The 15,959-nt window shown below is 41.7% G+C and overlaps 1 long non-coding RNA gene across 2 annotated transcripts in view; it reads right to left on the bottom strand.

Moving 5' to 3' along the window:
• Positions 1 to 12,176, bottom strand: part of LOC118390875 (uncharacterized) — a 141,066-nt gene extending 128,890 nt beyond the window's left edge. For both annotated transcript variants that reach the window (XR_008060802.1, XR_004827033.2), the window contains exons 1-2: positions 11,717 to 12,176; positions 10,880 to 11,028 (exon numbers count right to left, since the gene is read on the bottom strand). This is a non-coding gene — a long non-coding RNA (uncharacterized LOC118390875). The remainder of the gene's footprint in view (positions 1 to 10,879; positions 11,029 to 11,716) is intronic.
• Positions 12,177 to 15,959: the final 3,783 nt, after the last annotated feature.

Consider the following 15,959-nt stretch of genomic DNA (forward strand, 5'->3'; position numbering starts at 1 on the left):
CCCTTCTCCCCCGATTGCTCAGATTGGCTGGGAAGCCAGCTCTAGGAAGAGTCTTGGTGGTTACAAACTTCTTCCATTTAAGAATGATGAAGGCCACTGTGTTCTTGGGGACCTTCAATGCTAAAGAAATGTTTTGGTACCCTTCCCCAGTTCTGTGCCTCGACACAATCCCTCATGGCTTGTTTTTTGCTCTGACATGCACTGTCAACTGTGTGACTTAATATAGACAAGTGTGTGCCTTTCCAAATCATGCCCAATCAATTGAATTTACTACAGGTGGACTCCAATCAAGTTGTAGAAACATCTCAAGGATGATCAATGGAAACCGGATAAGCCGGATGGAAACCGGAAAAGTCAAGGGGCCTGAATGCAATGTATATGGGAAATATAATTTGAAGGTGAAAATGGTATTTTAAAGGGGTTCCCTGTGGCAGCCCTAACAGCCAGACGTCCCCCAAGATAACGACATTCTAATATGGGAGGCTTGTTTGTTTCACTGCACTTGTTGACTGGACAACGTTGCAGGGGGCTGGGGGATACGACATGGCCGGGACACACTACAGAATGGGTTAACACTCAACAGCCTCCTCCTGCTGAACCTCCTCCTGCTGAACCTCCTCCTGCTGAACCTCCTCCTGCTGAACCTCCTCCTGCTGAACCTCCTCCTGCTGAACCTCCTCCACCAACCTTCCCTCTGCTCCCAAAGTGTACCCCAACAATCTTGGCAAATCCTGATCTTAATTAATACAAGCCTGGGTGGAAATGGGAACGCGGCCGGCTCTCAGGCCCTGGCCTCCCTCTGAGCCGCTCTCTGAGGTAATGAGAGGGCTGCGCATCGGGGGCTGCCAGCTGAGGGGAAGGGGTCACTTGGAATGGATTTGCAGGCCTTCAATGAGAAGCCCCTCCATGCTGAGAGAAGCTGGCTTGTTTTCGGACACCTGGTCATTAACATTGCTAATTAGCGGCCATTAATCAGGTCTATGTGTGTGTGTGTGTGTGTGTGTGTGTGTGTGTGTGTGTCTGTCTGTCACACGCTCAGTGTGGAGATGCCTGTTAAAAGAAGATTGCTCCTTGCCTCCCAAAGAGGTAAGATAAAAGAGGATCCCATCATCTAAAAATGAGCTGGATGTAGTGTTGGATTAGACAACAGTTTCCCATCAGCACCGCAGGTAGGCAGGGACTAGAGGGAGACACAGCAGCCCCCCTCAAAGGCTAAATCAATTAACTATTATTAATGAAATTGCACTCTGATCAGCACTAACCCACTCGAGAGGCTGGGAAGACAGTCTATTATTTTGAGGGATCAGCCAACCATGGTCTGTTTTCATAAGCTTTGAATTATGTACAAAGTCTTTTCATTCGGTGACCTTGATAAGAAATAATAATGGCCCTATAACAATAAATCCAATGTCAAATTGGACAAAAATTACATTACAAATGTATACATTTGCCACCTTGATCATAAAATCAACATCAAGTCAAAAAAGTTAATTGAATCCAAACGTCTAACCTACGTTTTCACTTTGGTATGGTGGATTATCTGTAAAGGTGGTTATTGATCAGCAGAGCAGTTTGAAGCAGATCATCTTCTAATGATCTTGTTAACCAACACACATCTCTTCAAATGGAAATGTGACCCGGGTCATATGTTGAGGCACCATCATTCACAAAAGTCAAACATAAGAAACTATTCTGGTAGCATATTGCTAATGAAGGATGATTGTACCTTGACAATTGTATTGTTTATATTATTGTGATACTAATGATACAGTGCAAAGTAACATCTACTTTTTAAACAGCATCACTGTCTATTCAGAACCAATCAAGCAAAAAGTGTTGTAGCCCATAGAAAAAAGTTGTATGCTGATATGAGCACCGTAGCCCTGGGTCTTTTCTTCTTCTCTCACTTTACCGCCTCTCTCTTGCCTTCTTTCCATCCCTTTTTCTCTACATCCTTAAAATGGAGTCTTCCCCTTGGTTTGATATGATTTCTGTGATTTCCCTGGGAAAATTGAATAGGCTGGGGCAGATTAAAATGACCAACTGAGGAACAAGAAATAAGTTGTGCAAATGGAGCACATTCTTCCATTTTTCTCATGACAGATTGCTTGTGAAATGAGTGAGGCGAGCTGGTAAAATGGTAATGAGAGAGACGCATCAATGAGCTGTGTCATCCCTGGGGGGACCTCGCGAGGGGCAAAAGAATTTGGTTTTAGCGATGGGGACAGCAGCTTAAATCCACCACAGCCCCCTTTGCGAGCAAGCGCATTCCTTTACTTTCAGGGGCCAAGAGCTAAATCCCCCAAAAGTATTCATGGCATTGGAAAACAACTTAACCCACACCACACGACACACTGAGCGTTCTTTTGATTGGTCCATTCAGCTTCTGGGATAAGTAAACTGAAATGGTCACAGAAAACTCAGTGAAGCATCCCATCCATCCCTCAACCCAACTGTTCCTGGGAGTCTTACTGCAGATGCATGGAATATTAGGATATTCCAGACCACATCTCCTCAAACAAAACAACCTGTTGAATCCAAAAAGGTTTTCCCTGTCTATTTAAACATGTACAGAAATATAATTTCCATATGCACATATTATATAAAGTAAATTAAACAAAGCCTATTTATAATACAGCATATGAAACTACAATGTTTTTTTAAAGACATGTTCAGTTCAGACAGAATAAAACTGTATTTTTCCTGTAGAGGGGTATAAAAGAAACCTGTGTGGCTGATGAAACGATGAGATAGAGGCAGACACAGCTCAACCGAGGCCTTAGAAGGGAAGAGCACTATGCTAGACAATAACCCACACCGCCCGTAGCCTATCCGCCAGACTTCAGCTCAAGTTGTTGACGATGCCGGTACCTCAAGAAGGGAACTCACAGACTATACACTCTCTCTCTCAATTAATGCAGAGGTCTGTGTTTGCTGAGGACACTGTTATTGGAGGGGGAGAAATTGGGCCCTGGCAGCTTGTATCTCAGCAATTACAGTGTGAATTGCATGAGAGGATTACATGAGTGCTTGAGGCAGCCAGGCCGCCTCGTCTTGAGTACCAAAAACAGCTGCTTAGGGCCCATGCACCTGCTTGTTAACAGACCATTTTCACCTCCACTGCCATCTGAAACAAGAACATTCATTTTTCTATAGACACAGTCCTCCTCAAATGGAAGAAAAGAAAGAAAGAAAGAAAGAGGACTGAGAAATAAGGCATGAATGAGGCTGGTATGGTGGTTGGAGGTAAGGGGGGTTGGAGATAAGGGGGTTGGTGGTAAGGGTCTGGCAGTAAGGAGGGGTTGGCGATAAGGGGGGTAAGGGGGGCTGGTTGTAAGGGGGGGTTGTAGGTAAGGGGGGCTAGTTTTAAGTGAGGCTGATTGTAAAGGGGGGTTGTAGGTAAGGGGCTGGCTGTAAGGGCGTGTTGGAGGTGAGGGGGCTGGCTGTAAGGGGGGTTGGAGGTAAGGGGGCTGGCTGTAAGGGGGTTGGAGGTAAGGGGGCTGGCTGTAAGGGGGTGTTGGAGGTGAGGGGGCTGGCTGGATGGGGGTGTTGGAGGTGAGGGGGGCTGGCTGTAAGGGGGGGTTGGAGGTGAGGGGGCTGGCTGTAAGGGGGTGTTGGAGGTGAGGGGGGCTGGCTGTAAGGGGGTGTTGGAGGTGAGGGGGGCTGGCAGTAAGGGGGTGTTGGAGGTGAGGGGGGCTGGCTGTAAGGGGGTTGGAGTGGAGGTTCCAAAAGTGCTCTGGTTATACTGGGCAGCTTGGTAGTAAAACTGTCTTCAAAATCGTAGCTTTTTCATGATCATTCACAACAGTTTAAGTGTCTCTCAACCTAAGATAGTGGAACTCCCCTCCCCCGGGACCCCTGGTAGCAGGACTATGGACCATATTCATATCTAGAGTGACCAGCGTTGGCGAAAAACAGCCAGGCTTTGCTTTGACGGTTACAATGTAAATGAGAAGATGGAATGAATGGTAAGGTCCCACCCACTCCCCCTGCTTTCTCTTTCCCAAGTCCTGTGGATCAACATACGCTTGGCTGTGCGTGCAGTGCATAGCAATGAGGCAGTGGCTTCAGCAAAGGAGGAAAAGAGAAAGAGGCAGCCGGAGTCTGGCCAGGCAGGAACATCCGTCTGTGCAGAGACAGACTGACAGACACATCACTGCTGCAACCTGCTGGATCAGGAACACAGTGGAATGAAGTGGATTAGGTTGAAAGTAGATTTCTACTTTTGCATATGAAGAAACGTCTCGAATCTCATAATCACAGGTTTGCTGCTGATTGTCTATTAATAGCCACCGTTAAGTCCATCACAATACCATAAACAGATAATGCACTAGATGTACAATTTAATTGCAATTGTCAACTACTTAAAAGTGTACAAAAAAATGGCGTTCATTTTTATTGAAGCTCATCCGTGATGAAACTGAAACTACACCATGTTTCTCTCTACTATATGTGTGGCATTGCAAACAAGGTCTGATGTAGCCCAACCATCCTGCCATTCCAATCAGGGATTAGAGGAGGGAGGGAGGTTTATACTGAGAGGGAGGGAGGAACAGTATTACACACCATTCACATGATGTCACCAATATCAAACCAGACACTAATAAGCTTACTCACTGATCTGGGCCAACTCATTAAAAAGTTTGTCGACAAATTGCTGTGTATTCACGTCAGTAAAAGGTGTCTACTGGGGGGGTGGGTGAGAATGGGGAGTAAAGAGGGAGGTAACAGAGGAGTGGGGGGTGGCACAGGTGTTTAGATCAGCTTAAAAATAATAAACCCCCTCCCCACTGGGAGCTCCCCTTTCACAAGTCCCCTGCTTTTCTTCCCAGCTGTTAAGGGCTACCGTGAACAGGAAATTCCTCACGTGATTGGCCTTTATGAGTGGTGCTGAGGCTTAAAGATGGGCCTCTGAGGGGTCATTTGTGGATGACCATGTGAATAACCTTGTTAGGGCCCATGTTTCTCTTCACACCCAATGAAGAGACGCAATTACTACTTCACACCTCTCCCTGGAGAACACTTTATTGACCAGCATTAAAAACGTAACCAAGGGAGCCTAAAGGCAATCACAGACTTCTATAAAGCCCTTAGGCTGTGTGGAGTCCCTGCTTTATTCAGGCCATTAACACACACTATTCACGTAAGCACACAGTACAGTCAACAGGGAGGTACTGCATGTAAAGGCTGATGCTTGATATGCAAATAGTTTGTTGCTCAACAGTATCATTTACAACATGGTTACAGTTTAAAGCTGTTTCTTGATCCTGGTTGATTATTCCATTAGGATGTTTAAACTGCCATTAAGGCCCTTTAATCACAGAACCAATTCCAAGCTTTTGCAAGTGACATTATTTGAGTTAGCGGACATCGATCAATCTGAAAAATATAAATACAGCAGCAGGACAAGGGTACTGCTGCTGGTCATACTCCAAATAAATGACTTTCTCCACATGGTTGTTTTTCACTATTCCCTGTACGAGGAGAATCAGGAGAGGAAGCAACTCTCTCTGACTTCTACAAGCTCTACTCTAGCCTCCAAAGCCAGGCCTATTGCTTTTTTTGTATGTAGTATACACACATCACTGAGCAATTCCTGGTAAAAAAAAGGAAGCTCTATTGTGAGGCTCTCCCACCCACTTTGTGAGGAGGCCAATTGGTCATAAAAAGTCAGTTACTACTCATGATGTCTTGGAGGTGCGTTCACAATTGGAAACCAATCAGACTGCAGGATTTCTTGCACAACGGAAGCAGAGGTTATGTCCAAAAGCCAACCAACCCGCAAAGTCTTACCAAGTGTTGTTTGACTCAGATCAAAGTAGTAAGCAGACACACACCCAGTAGATACAATTTAAGCTAGCCCAGTACAAATCTGTGTAGTTCATTCTTAATATCAGTCCCCTTGTGTTTGTAGTGCATGTGAGGCAACATAACAAATATACCACCACACACAAACACCTGCCAAAGTCATAAGGGTCTCTGAACTAAAGTGAGTGGGTACAGATCAGACCTGCGACTTTTGATACTAACACACCACAACAATTCAGTCTGTATAAAGCTACATCCTCAGAGTAACCTGATGAGGATCTGACTAGCTCGCTCTCTGGCTCAGACTATAGGTCTTGCTTGTGTCAGAATAAAGTAAGTACTTTAAATATGTACACCTGACTAACTACGAACAATCCTTAAGAGGAAACACTTTAATAAGATGGGCAAAATCCCGCCCCAAAATTCAGTCATAATTTCAATTAAACGCCGATTTCAAACAGCCGCCTGACCCTTTTAATAGCCGGGCAACGGTACACATTTCAGAAAATAAATGCTGGATCTAAATGAATTGTTTACTAGGTTACCATGAAATACCATGAATTGTTTATGAGGTTTAATGTTTGATTTGTTATATATAATAATTCAGTAATGACTCAAATTATGACAATCATCTGTTTTTATTGCCAGTATGAATCTGCTAGCCATTGGGTGCTAAGAGCTGAAAACTGCTAGCTAACTGGCAAGCACAAAAACAGTCAACAACTTCGTAAGCACAGACCCCCAGAAATCGTTCAATCACCCTCTAGTGGCAAAAGTAAGAAAATGCTGTGAAAATAATTATTCTGTCAATAAAAATAAATAAAACAGAAATAGAGACATACTAAAACAAAATAAATGTGATGCAGTGTGTAAATTATAACATTATAAAATTCACTTTCAAATACTGGAAGTGAATGCTAGAATTAAACAATTAACTATGCAAATGAGCAAAAACTGTGTACATTAAGGAAATAGAAGCCCATCTCTAATAAGTGCCTGTTGTGTTCAGTGATTTAAGAAAATAGACACCAGGCTATTGTTGAAGTTTTACAGCAGTTATTAGGTGGCTCTGTGAGATCCACTCTGTGCGAGAGGAACAGAGGAGCCACGCCTGTGCAGCTGACTGCAGTGAGGCAGGCAGGAGTCTCTCTGGAGCGGAACAGGGAAACAGGGCGAGGTCCCTGGCTGGATCTGTTGCACAGCGCTGTCTACGATGGACAGCTGTTACGCATGTCTGCTCTGCTCCCAGAGCCCCTCTTTGTTTGCTAATGCCTGGGAACCCACTGTATGACCAGGTGAGCAAACGCTGACTATTCCATGTTTCAGAACAACCGGAGGGCGAGGCAGCTCAATCTTTCCTCTTTCATCTCTCAATACAAGCGCTCATTTCAAAAAAGTAACACAGACAATACACACTGCTGCAGATGAGCACAGGAAGGGGGTTAAGGATTCTAGAAATCAACATGGTGAATAGAGAAAACTGTGATGGCCTGTCAACTTGTCAACATGATTAACACTAATAATGGCACAACTCTGGTTATGTTGACAACTTGTTCAAAGCTGTGCATTTGGACGTATTCATGAGTGGCAAGTGGCAGAGACTTTAAATATGGCATAAACTGTCTTGTGGTGACTGACTGTAGCTGAGAGTATTGCTTTAGTGATTTCTGTGAGAAGGGGGGTCATTCTCCTGACCTCTTGCTTCTGTCCATAGTGTTCTCTCTTTATGAGCTGGGGAGTACAGCATCCTACCCCAGACAGGCATCAAAGAGGATGACCTCACTCTAACCTTATTGACATAAACTTCAAAACACAGGCCTTTACTCGGCTCCTTATTGTGCAAATAACGGTAATTTCATCAAGTGGTCAGCAATCTAAAGGAAACTGTTGTTGAATCGCAATCAATAGCAAATTAAAAAGGTAAATGTGACTGAGCGTAAGCCTTAAGTAGTTTATAAACTTGATGCCAGTACAACAATGACCAAAAGCAACCAACCATTTACGAAGGGACAAATACAGTATATCCTCAAAGAACAGAATGCCATTCATTCTTGATTGTGAAGATTAATACAATTTAGCATTTTGACTTGCTTGCTTTTGTTCAAGGTGACCATCTTGCTCATTGCAGGTGAAGTCACCCAAATAATACAAAAATACAAATACTAAACCAAACTATGTGAATGAAATAGCCTACTATACCTAATCTCTGAGAAACTAGTGGTCTGTGTAAAATGAGGAGAATTCTAATCTGTTCCATGGCACATTACTCCCATATTTCAACACATTACATTAACTGATTTTGGTAATTCAAGTATTGGCTACTTTCAACTATGCAAAATTACTAAAATGATCATAATCTCAATATTTGTCACCGTATTATTGCATGAGACATTTTAACATATGAGTGGTTCTATTTCAAGGTAGTCAGAAATGAAGAGAGCAATTGATCAATGTTCATTTTAGAGTTCTAACTATGTAAAATGTTCTAATCATGCAGGGGGATTGTTTGCGTGCTGCTATGTCAACTTACAATTAGACTAAGCTATATTACCGTTCGATTAACTAAGAATACAGTAGACCACGAGATGATTTTCAAGTGTAGCGATATGTAGTCCAATCAAGTGGTCATTTCAGGCTTCAGATGTTTTGTTTACACCTGGAAATAATATTGGACAATGTTTCATATGTCTACATAATACAACAATGCTGAGACAGATTGAAAATGTAAGAATAATGTTTGTATTGATTTTGCTGGGTGTGGATTTCGCCACTTTTCCTCCCACATTTGCATAGTCGAAACAGTGTCGTCAGCTCTGATGCTGTTATTATGGTCATGGGTTTCTAAATTGGGCAGTGTAGCTAAGAATTGAAGTTACCAACATAACATTGAAAAGTGTGCCGTCTTTTACGACAATTACACACTGCAATGGTGTCCTACGCTAATGCCTTTCAGGGCAGCAGCAATCCAAGACTTGTGTAAGAGCTGAAGAGAGGTCCATTCTCAATAATAATGTCACCAGACAGGAGTTGGGAAGGGGGGGGAGTGTTTCAAAACAATGAGCATGTTTATTCTTCATTTCTACCATGACTTGCTAAGACACAAAAAGCTCAAAATAGCTTAGGCACAATGTTATGAAGTACTGGTCACCATCAAACATGGCAGCCATCCAAAGAGGTTATGTAGGTCAGCCCACCAGAGTTCTGGAATAGGTGTCCACAAAACTGAGTGTCAGCTTCACTTAGACTGACTGTTGCTTGTAATTGCAACTGTCATCATCAATTAAGAAGGAATGTAGCACTTTAAGGCCTTTGCTTAATGTTGCATTTATCCAATCACAGTCAACTCTTTCTCCTATTCAGTGTCCTGTATGGATCAGCAACATACATATTAGATTCCAGATGCACTGAAGCGCATGTTCTGAAACTGTGAGCAAGAATTTGTTGGCACCAATACCATGCTTGTTGTGTACACAACAAGACTTGATCATAGTTCATTCAGTGTTTCCCCCATATTAATTTAGCAGTGGCGGGCCACCACTTAAATTGTTGCTGCCACTTCCAAAAATATGAATTCAAAAACAGTTTCCTTTTTTCAATTTGTTATAATTTTGGGGGGGGGTGGGGGGATGGTAAAATGTTTCCAGTGTAAAGGACTAAACCCAGATATAAAGTATGTAGAAAAGATAATGGACCTATATATATATTTTTTTTTTATTAGATCCTCTGAGAACTAACAGTCACCAAAATAATAACTGGACTGTCAGGGAGAATCTAAAATTCAAAAATGTTTATGGTATCCCATTGATTTTGTTGTAATGTTTGAGTCACTCAGATAGCATAAGAACATGGCATAAGCCATGGCGAAATGTGTCAAATTGAAATTTGCTTTAAAACAGACATTTTTTCTCTCAGCCCCATGACAAAATGTGTAGAATTGCATAAAACTAGCTTTACAAAACTGTACAATTTTCTCTCAGCCCCATGACAAAATGTGTAGAATTGCATAAAACTAGCTTTACAAAACTGTACAATTTTCTCTCCGCCCCATGTAAAAATGTGTAGAATTGCAGGAAATACAATGTATAACAGCTCATCTCTGCAGCCAAGAGGAGGGCCTATCTTTCAATCAGAGACCGTGCCATTGGCCATGTCCACTGTCACTTCCCTGCCACCCCCACCATTTCGTTCCAGAAAAAACCCTGGAGTGACAAGTTACAACGTGCTGTATATTTGTAGCATTTGATTCATTGAATCTTTTGTGGTTTTCAATGAGGTAAATGAAGATGGACAACCCCATGCTTCAGCCTATTTATTTAAAGCCGCTATGCTGCATCATTTGGGCTACAGCTTATAATGCTTTTAAAGGGAACATTATATTTCAGATGGTGTCAATTTAACTTTCATTCATTTTGGAGTAGAATGTCATTTTAAAAAGTCACCAGAAGTGACCTTCTCACAGTCGTTTTACAAAACAAATACCACTGTGGTGCATGCCCCCGGACCCCCCCTCCCCCATCTAACTTTGCCACCACTGCTGAAAGAAAATCTTAGAGGAAACACTGTTCATTAGACTACTTTTTTTATCTACAAAAAATGTCATACAAAAATACAAAACCATGAAAACATAGCTGTAATGCACAACCAGTAAGAATAGCAATCCACTCTGCTAACCAGCTGACAAAATGCACTAAGCAAAACAAAGATCCATATGTCGTTGGTTTGTGTGCCAGCACACCACTTGGTCTTTCTCAGAGGCCTGAGACAAATCCTGTTGCTAGGTTTTACATGTTGGAAACCATCCAAGCACTCATGGAGGAGTGGACGGTTGGTCTGTGGATTTATCAACACAGTCATATTTACAATGCAAACTGGGACTGACTGAATGCGCTACTACAGCTGGGCAACTTCAGAGGAGCTAGCCTACACGCACAGGCGTTGAGGGGACAATTCCTTTGACACCATTAATCTTTAAATTATAATATCTAATTACTCATCCTATTTACTTGTCAGGAGTTCAGTTGGCGAACTCACAGTGGGGAACAGCCCCTTAGCAACCCTTCTTGGCCCCTACCTTGCCCTCCCAGCAGTGTCGGCGTGACTGGCTGCTTCACCTGCCCAGCGGCAAGCTGTCCCAGGAATGTCCCAGGCTTGTCTGGGGCCCTCTCTCCACATCATGATTAATGTACAGGCCTCCGCGGGGTCACACTCCATGGGCACAGCCTGAAACAGAAAGAGACCAGCCTTGGGTGGCGTCCAGGAGCATCCGCTGCAGACGCAGATATTTGGGCAAACAATTTAGTGGCCAAAGAGGATGGCTGACAGCTCGTTGAAGAAGATGAATACTACATATAAGCCAAGCCTTACTAGAGCCAAACTTAGAGAACGCTTCAGTAAGATAAAGTAATGATACAAATGCACAGATAGTTGTTTTGTTTGTATCGTTCTTTCTATTAGTATCACTATACTAATAGACATTCATGCACTTTTCTAGATCTTGGAGTTCCTATTATTTTCTTCATAGAGCACCACAGTGGAGGTGCCATACATTTTTCCCATAGGGAATTTTAGAAACACTTAAAATATGTGCTGTGTTTCGTGTAGGTTTACCCTGGAGTGACATTTTGATAACCATGTAAACCTCTCTCGGACAAGGTGAATATCAATATATTCGGCTCCATTTACTCTCAGATTTGAAAATGCTAATTAGCATCAAAGTAGACTCATGCAATACTACAAATCCCTGCAGGCTCTTGTACGTCATCTGTAGCTGACAACTTTGCTAATAAGTATTGTATCAATCTAAAACTTGCACAAGAAAGTTCACTGAATGGTCCATTTAAAGAAATATAGGCAATTTATTAATTACTAAATGTAGCTAACATTATATAGTTAATCCAGAGATTCTTACCTTTGCCTCTATTCGGCAGTCTCGTCCAGATCATCATGGCATTTGTAGTTCTTTATGATAGCCACATTAGCAGCAAATTAGCATTTTATTTTTGGGGGGGTAAATACAGATGAATATATTAATATTACATTGTCCGAGAGAGATTTACACAGTTAACAAAAACTTCATGCCAGGGTAAGCCTACACAAAACACAACCCTTACAAGTGTTTCTAAAATCCCATATGGGGAAAAGTTAGAAAAGCGATTGGAACAATTTCCTTGTTTGATCGCTAGGTTTTATGGGTATTATGACTCATAATGTGGTACTCTATACTTCCATGGTTTGTTTCATTGACTCTCCCCTTTAACTTCCCGTAATTGCCCCACTTTTACAACTTCCGATGACCAGAGATTGAGTCAGTTGGAGAGGATCAGCTTGAGCAAAGTGAGGAGCAGAATCACTGATCTACAAATAATCTTCTTCGCCAAATAATAGACTTTGTAGAATCAAGATTTGCAGAGCTACACCACCCCTAACTCAAATACGCATGCACAACCAGACATAGATTGATAGATTGGAGACACCTTGTGCAAATTACTAGGATTTTGTACCTACAGCACTAGCCGGATAATGTTGGAAATACTGATCAAATTACAGTGCCTCATTTAATTGCGCAAAAACACAAGTACCTAGTCATGGGTGATGCTTGCACGTGACTGGAGAAAATCTCAACTTTATTTTGAGTGAACTTCTAACCACATCACACCAGACTGCAATGGCTCAAATGACCCAATACTGTTGTAATTGACTATACTTACAGTATCATCATATAAAGATGATTTATCAATCTTGTCAGACAAAAAGTTAAACTCTTAGCCCTCCAAATTGAGCAGAACCTTAATCCACCTTGCTTTGACTAAGTTGCTTGCGTCCAATTCGCTTTCCTGACATTTCAGATCTCACGTGCGTGCTGGCTTTTGTTTCAGAGCCTCGCTGTTGATGCAGCTCACTCTCCTCTCCAGCTGGGCGCTCATTCATCTTTTTATACCCTGTATGTGTGGAGGCCATCAGCTGCTACACAACACAACAGCCACACGAACACTGGGGAGACCGGCTGAGTTGAGCTAAGCTGAGCCAAGAGGAAGCTCTACACAGCCTCTACAAACAGTCTGGGAACATCATTGGATTTCTGAACTGTTACACCCTAAAGATGACAAGCTCAAACCAAATTATGTTTTTTTCCAAAAGAGAACCAATGCAAACCCAGATTTGTTTTGTGCCAGCTGTTGACACAATGGATGAAACGGGAGAAAGCTTTTGAGCACCCATAAACCAATATTTACCTGAGGGTAACAAGTTCAAGATTATTTTGATGTCAGGTGTCCTTCCTTCAGGTCTAAGCTGAGTGAAAACAACATGCACTCTATCATCCCTGGAATTAATTGACTTTTAGCGGGAGACTTTGTTGAAGGTTCTGTTGAAACTATCAGAATTTCCGCTTGCGCTCCAGTGGGATTAGGGTCCTTAAGAGCGTGGTAGTTCTCTAGCAGCCAAAAAGCAAACAAACAAGAAAATAATTTCCATACACACAGCTGCTGTGCCATCCATCCTTTCCTGGGCTCGGTACAATAGTCACGCATGTTCCTAACCACAAGCCCTCTGTAGGCAACATCAATCCACACTGCCAATTGTTACTGTACACCTGTATGTAACTTGTGATCTTTTACCCACCCCCTACAGCACTTACAAACCAGAGCACCGTGGAAAAAGATGTCACTTTGTAAAGCTGTGTGTATGTGTTTCTGTGTGCATAAGTGTGGGAACAAATGAAAATGTTTGTCTGTGCCTTGATGACATATACAGTAGTACCTAAGACTATACACACACAGAGACACACAGATATAGGGTCAGGGATTTTAAAACAGCAGGCACAAAATGTGCAGAAGAGCACTGGAGCGCGACACAAGAGAAGATGAAAAATCCATTCAGCTAAGCAAACAATCTCTCATGTAATGATGCCTAGTTCTCCATGTATGTCATGTCAGCCTAGCGGAGCCGGGAAAGTGAGCTGCTATGTGACATTCGACCGTTCATTCATTATTTCCCTCCTCAAAATAAAATGATGAACCTCAACTCACTGAAGTATATTTAGCTGCAAATAAGTGCTCCCCTGTGAGGTTTGATGTTTAAGTCATTTTCACTGTTTTGCATGGATAAGAAAGAGTTAGATTTTAGATGTATTTTTACACCATACTTTATTTAATTATTGTTATGAGCAAATAATGCTTCTACAGATGAGGATCATGTTGTTCTGATTTTCCCTTCTGGTTTCAGTTTGGGACCGAGAAGATTGGACTTTCAAAATAAGGAACACAACAATTTGCCTTTGTTTCACCTGGAATAAAATGGCATTTGTAAAATACTGCACAATTATGTTTCTCAAAAAAATGTTTTTTTTTTATTTCAATTTCTGGGGGCAATGCAATAGATGGAGCATTACATGACAATATACCAAATTCCTACAACCAAGTTGATTAAGTTGTTCTTGATGTCCTGAATATCTTCAATGTGGGGTATTTTGAGTATAGAACATAATACATGACTGAAAAACGATCATATTCGGTGGTTTCAACAGTACACCAAGCCACAGTGTTGCCATACAGAGTGTATAACAGTGTAAAGCTGGGGATGGTGGAAGACTGATCTGGTCTGTAGGGTACCATGATTCACAAGATTGTTAGATTTATCTGCAGAACAAATATAACCCTTTAAACTCATGGGGATTGGCCTGTATGGATAGAGAAACATTTACATGTTTCTTATAGAAGACATATGAAAAGCATATGCATGGTAGCAAATGAAAAGGGGGAAAGTTTGGAGATTTTAGGAAAACGATTAGACTAAAGGTGAGGACACAACAGTTCACCTGACACAAGACTGAATCCAAACGGTACACTGATGATTTTATGTTCCTTTTTTATTTTTGCTGCACTTGTTGATGCTTACCAGTAACATGATAAGAATATCCATGGAAAAATGTGTGGTGGATGCAACATAAGACAAAGCAATGACAAGGGTTTGAAGGAGAGGACTAACTGGTTTCTCCAAGTGGCAACAACACTGCTCCAAAGTACGCACAGTTCCTAAGTCATTTTATTGCACTTTGATGACATAAAGAAGTCTTCAACTATAAGGTGCTTTCTTGAACTAGAGAAAGAACACTTGTTAGTTGTTTTGTTTGGAACACAACCCTGTATCACCGTCATCACACAATTACTGTTGTTGTTGTTGTTGTTGTTTACACAATCCGAATATGGCCATTATAAATCACAATCTGGGTCAGGTGGGCATAATTTGAAAGCTTGCTCAATTGCCAACATGACTAGCTAATGTTATAAAATAAGATCTTAGTGGTAGGCTTTCAGATGGCAATTCAGAGAAACATAATTTTGGTCTGCATAGAAAAGTCATGTGTGCATTCAGGTGCGTGTTCCATGGCAACATTTCTTCACAATATACAATCACAGGCTCATTCTGTTCAGAACAACCCAGGGTATGACCCATGTCATCAAACATATTGATCATAAACGTTGACACTGTAGATGACAGGAGTTTTTTGATATGGAAATGTGAAGTGCACATTTGGACTCAGGTGTTTGGTTTGCTTGTATGACATCAATGCGGTATTTATTATAATCCTCAACGTCTCATCTTTCAAGATATACCAAGTCCTTAAATTTACAGCATTTCCCTCACCCAGACAACCAAAAATGTGCTAAAGTTACCCTATTAGCAGGAAGGCTGGGGGCAACTTCTTGTCGCATGCGGTGCTAAAGTTCAGAACGTCTCTCACTCCAAGCCCATACATCGCTGTGAAGTGCAGAGAATGAGTTCTGATGTCATTCATAGCATGTTACTGCATTCCAATGTAGGCGTTTATCAGTGCCCAAATCTGCCATTTTGAATCCGTACACGGGTACAAGTGTAATTAAAAAGCTTACCAAATATAAAATAACATGCATTTACAAATCAGAATTCACATCCAATCCGTAAATAAGTGTTTGAACTTTTTTTGGTCAACTATCTCTGTGTAGCAGTTGGAAAAATCATCTTCCTAAAAACCACTAGATTAGATAATAGATATAATAGTTATATTATAAATACACCGCCACACTGATTTAATGTAAAGTATTGAACCTCACATTCTGTAGTGGAGTAACATGCTACAGGTTTTCCATCGCTACCTTTATCTGTTCATTGGT

The sequence above is a fragment of the Oncorhynchus keta genome, chromosome 1 (assembly GCF_023373465.1).
Source record: "Oncorhynchus keta strain PuntledgeMale-10-30-2019 chromosome 1, Oket_V2, whole genome shotgun sequence".
Classification (NCBI taxonomy): Eukaryota; Metazoa; Chordata; class Actinopteri; order Salmoniformes; family Salmonidae; genus Oncorhynchus; species Oncorhynchus keta.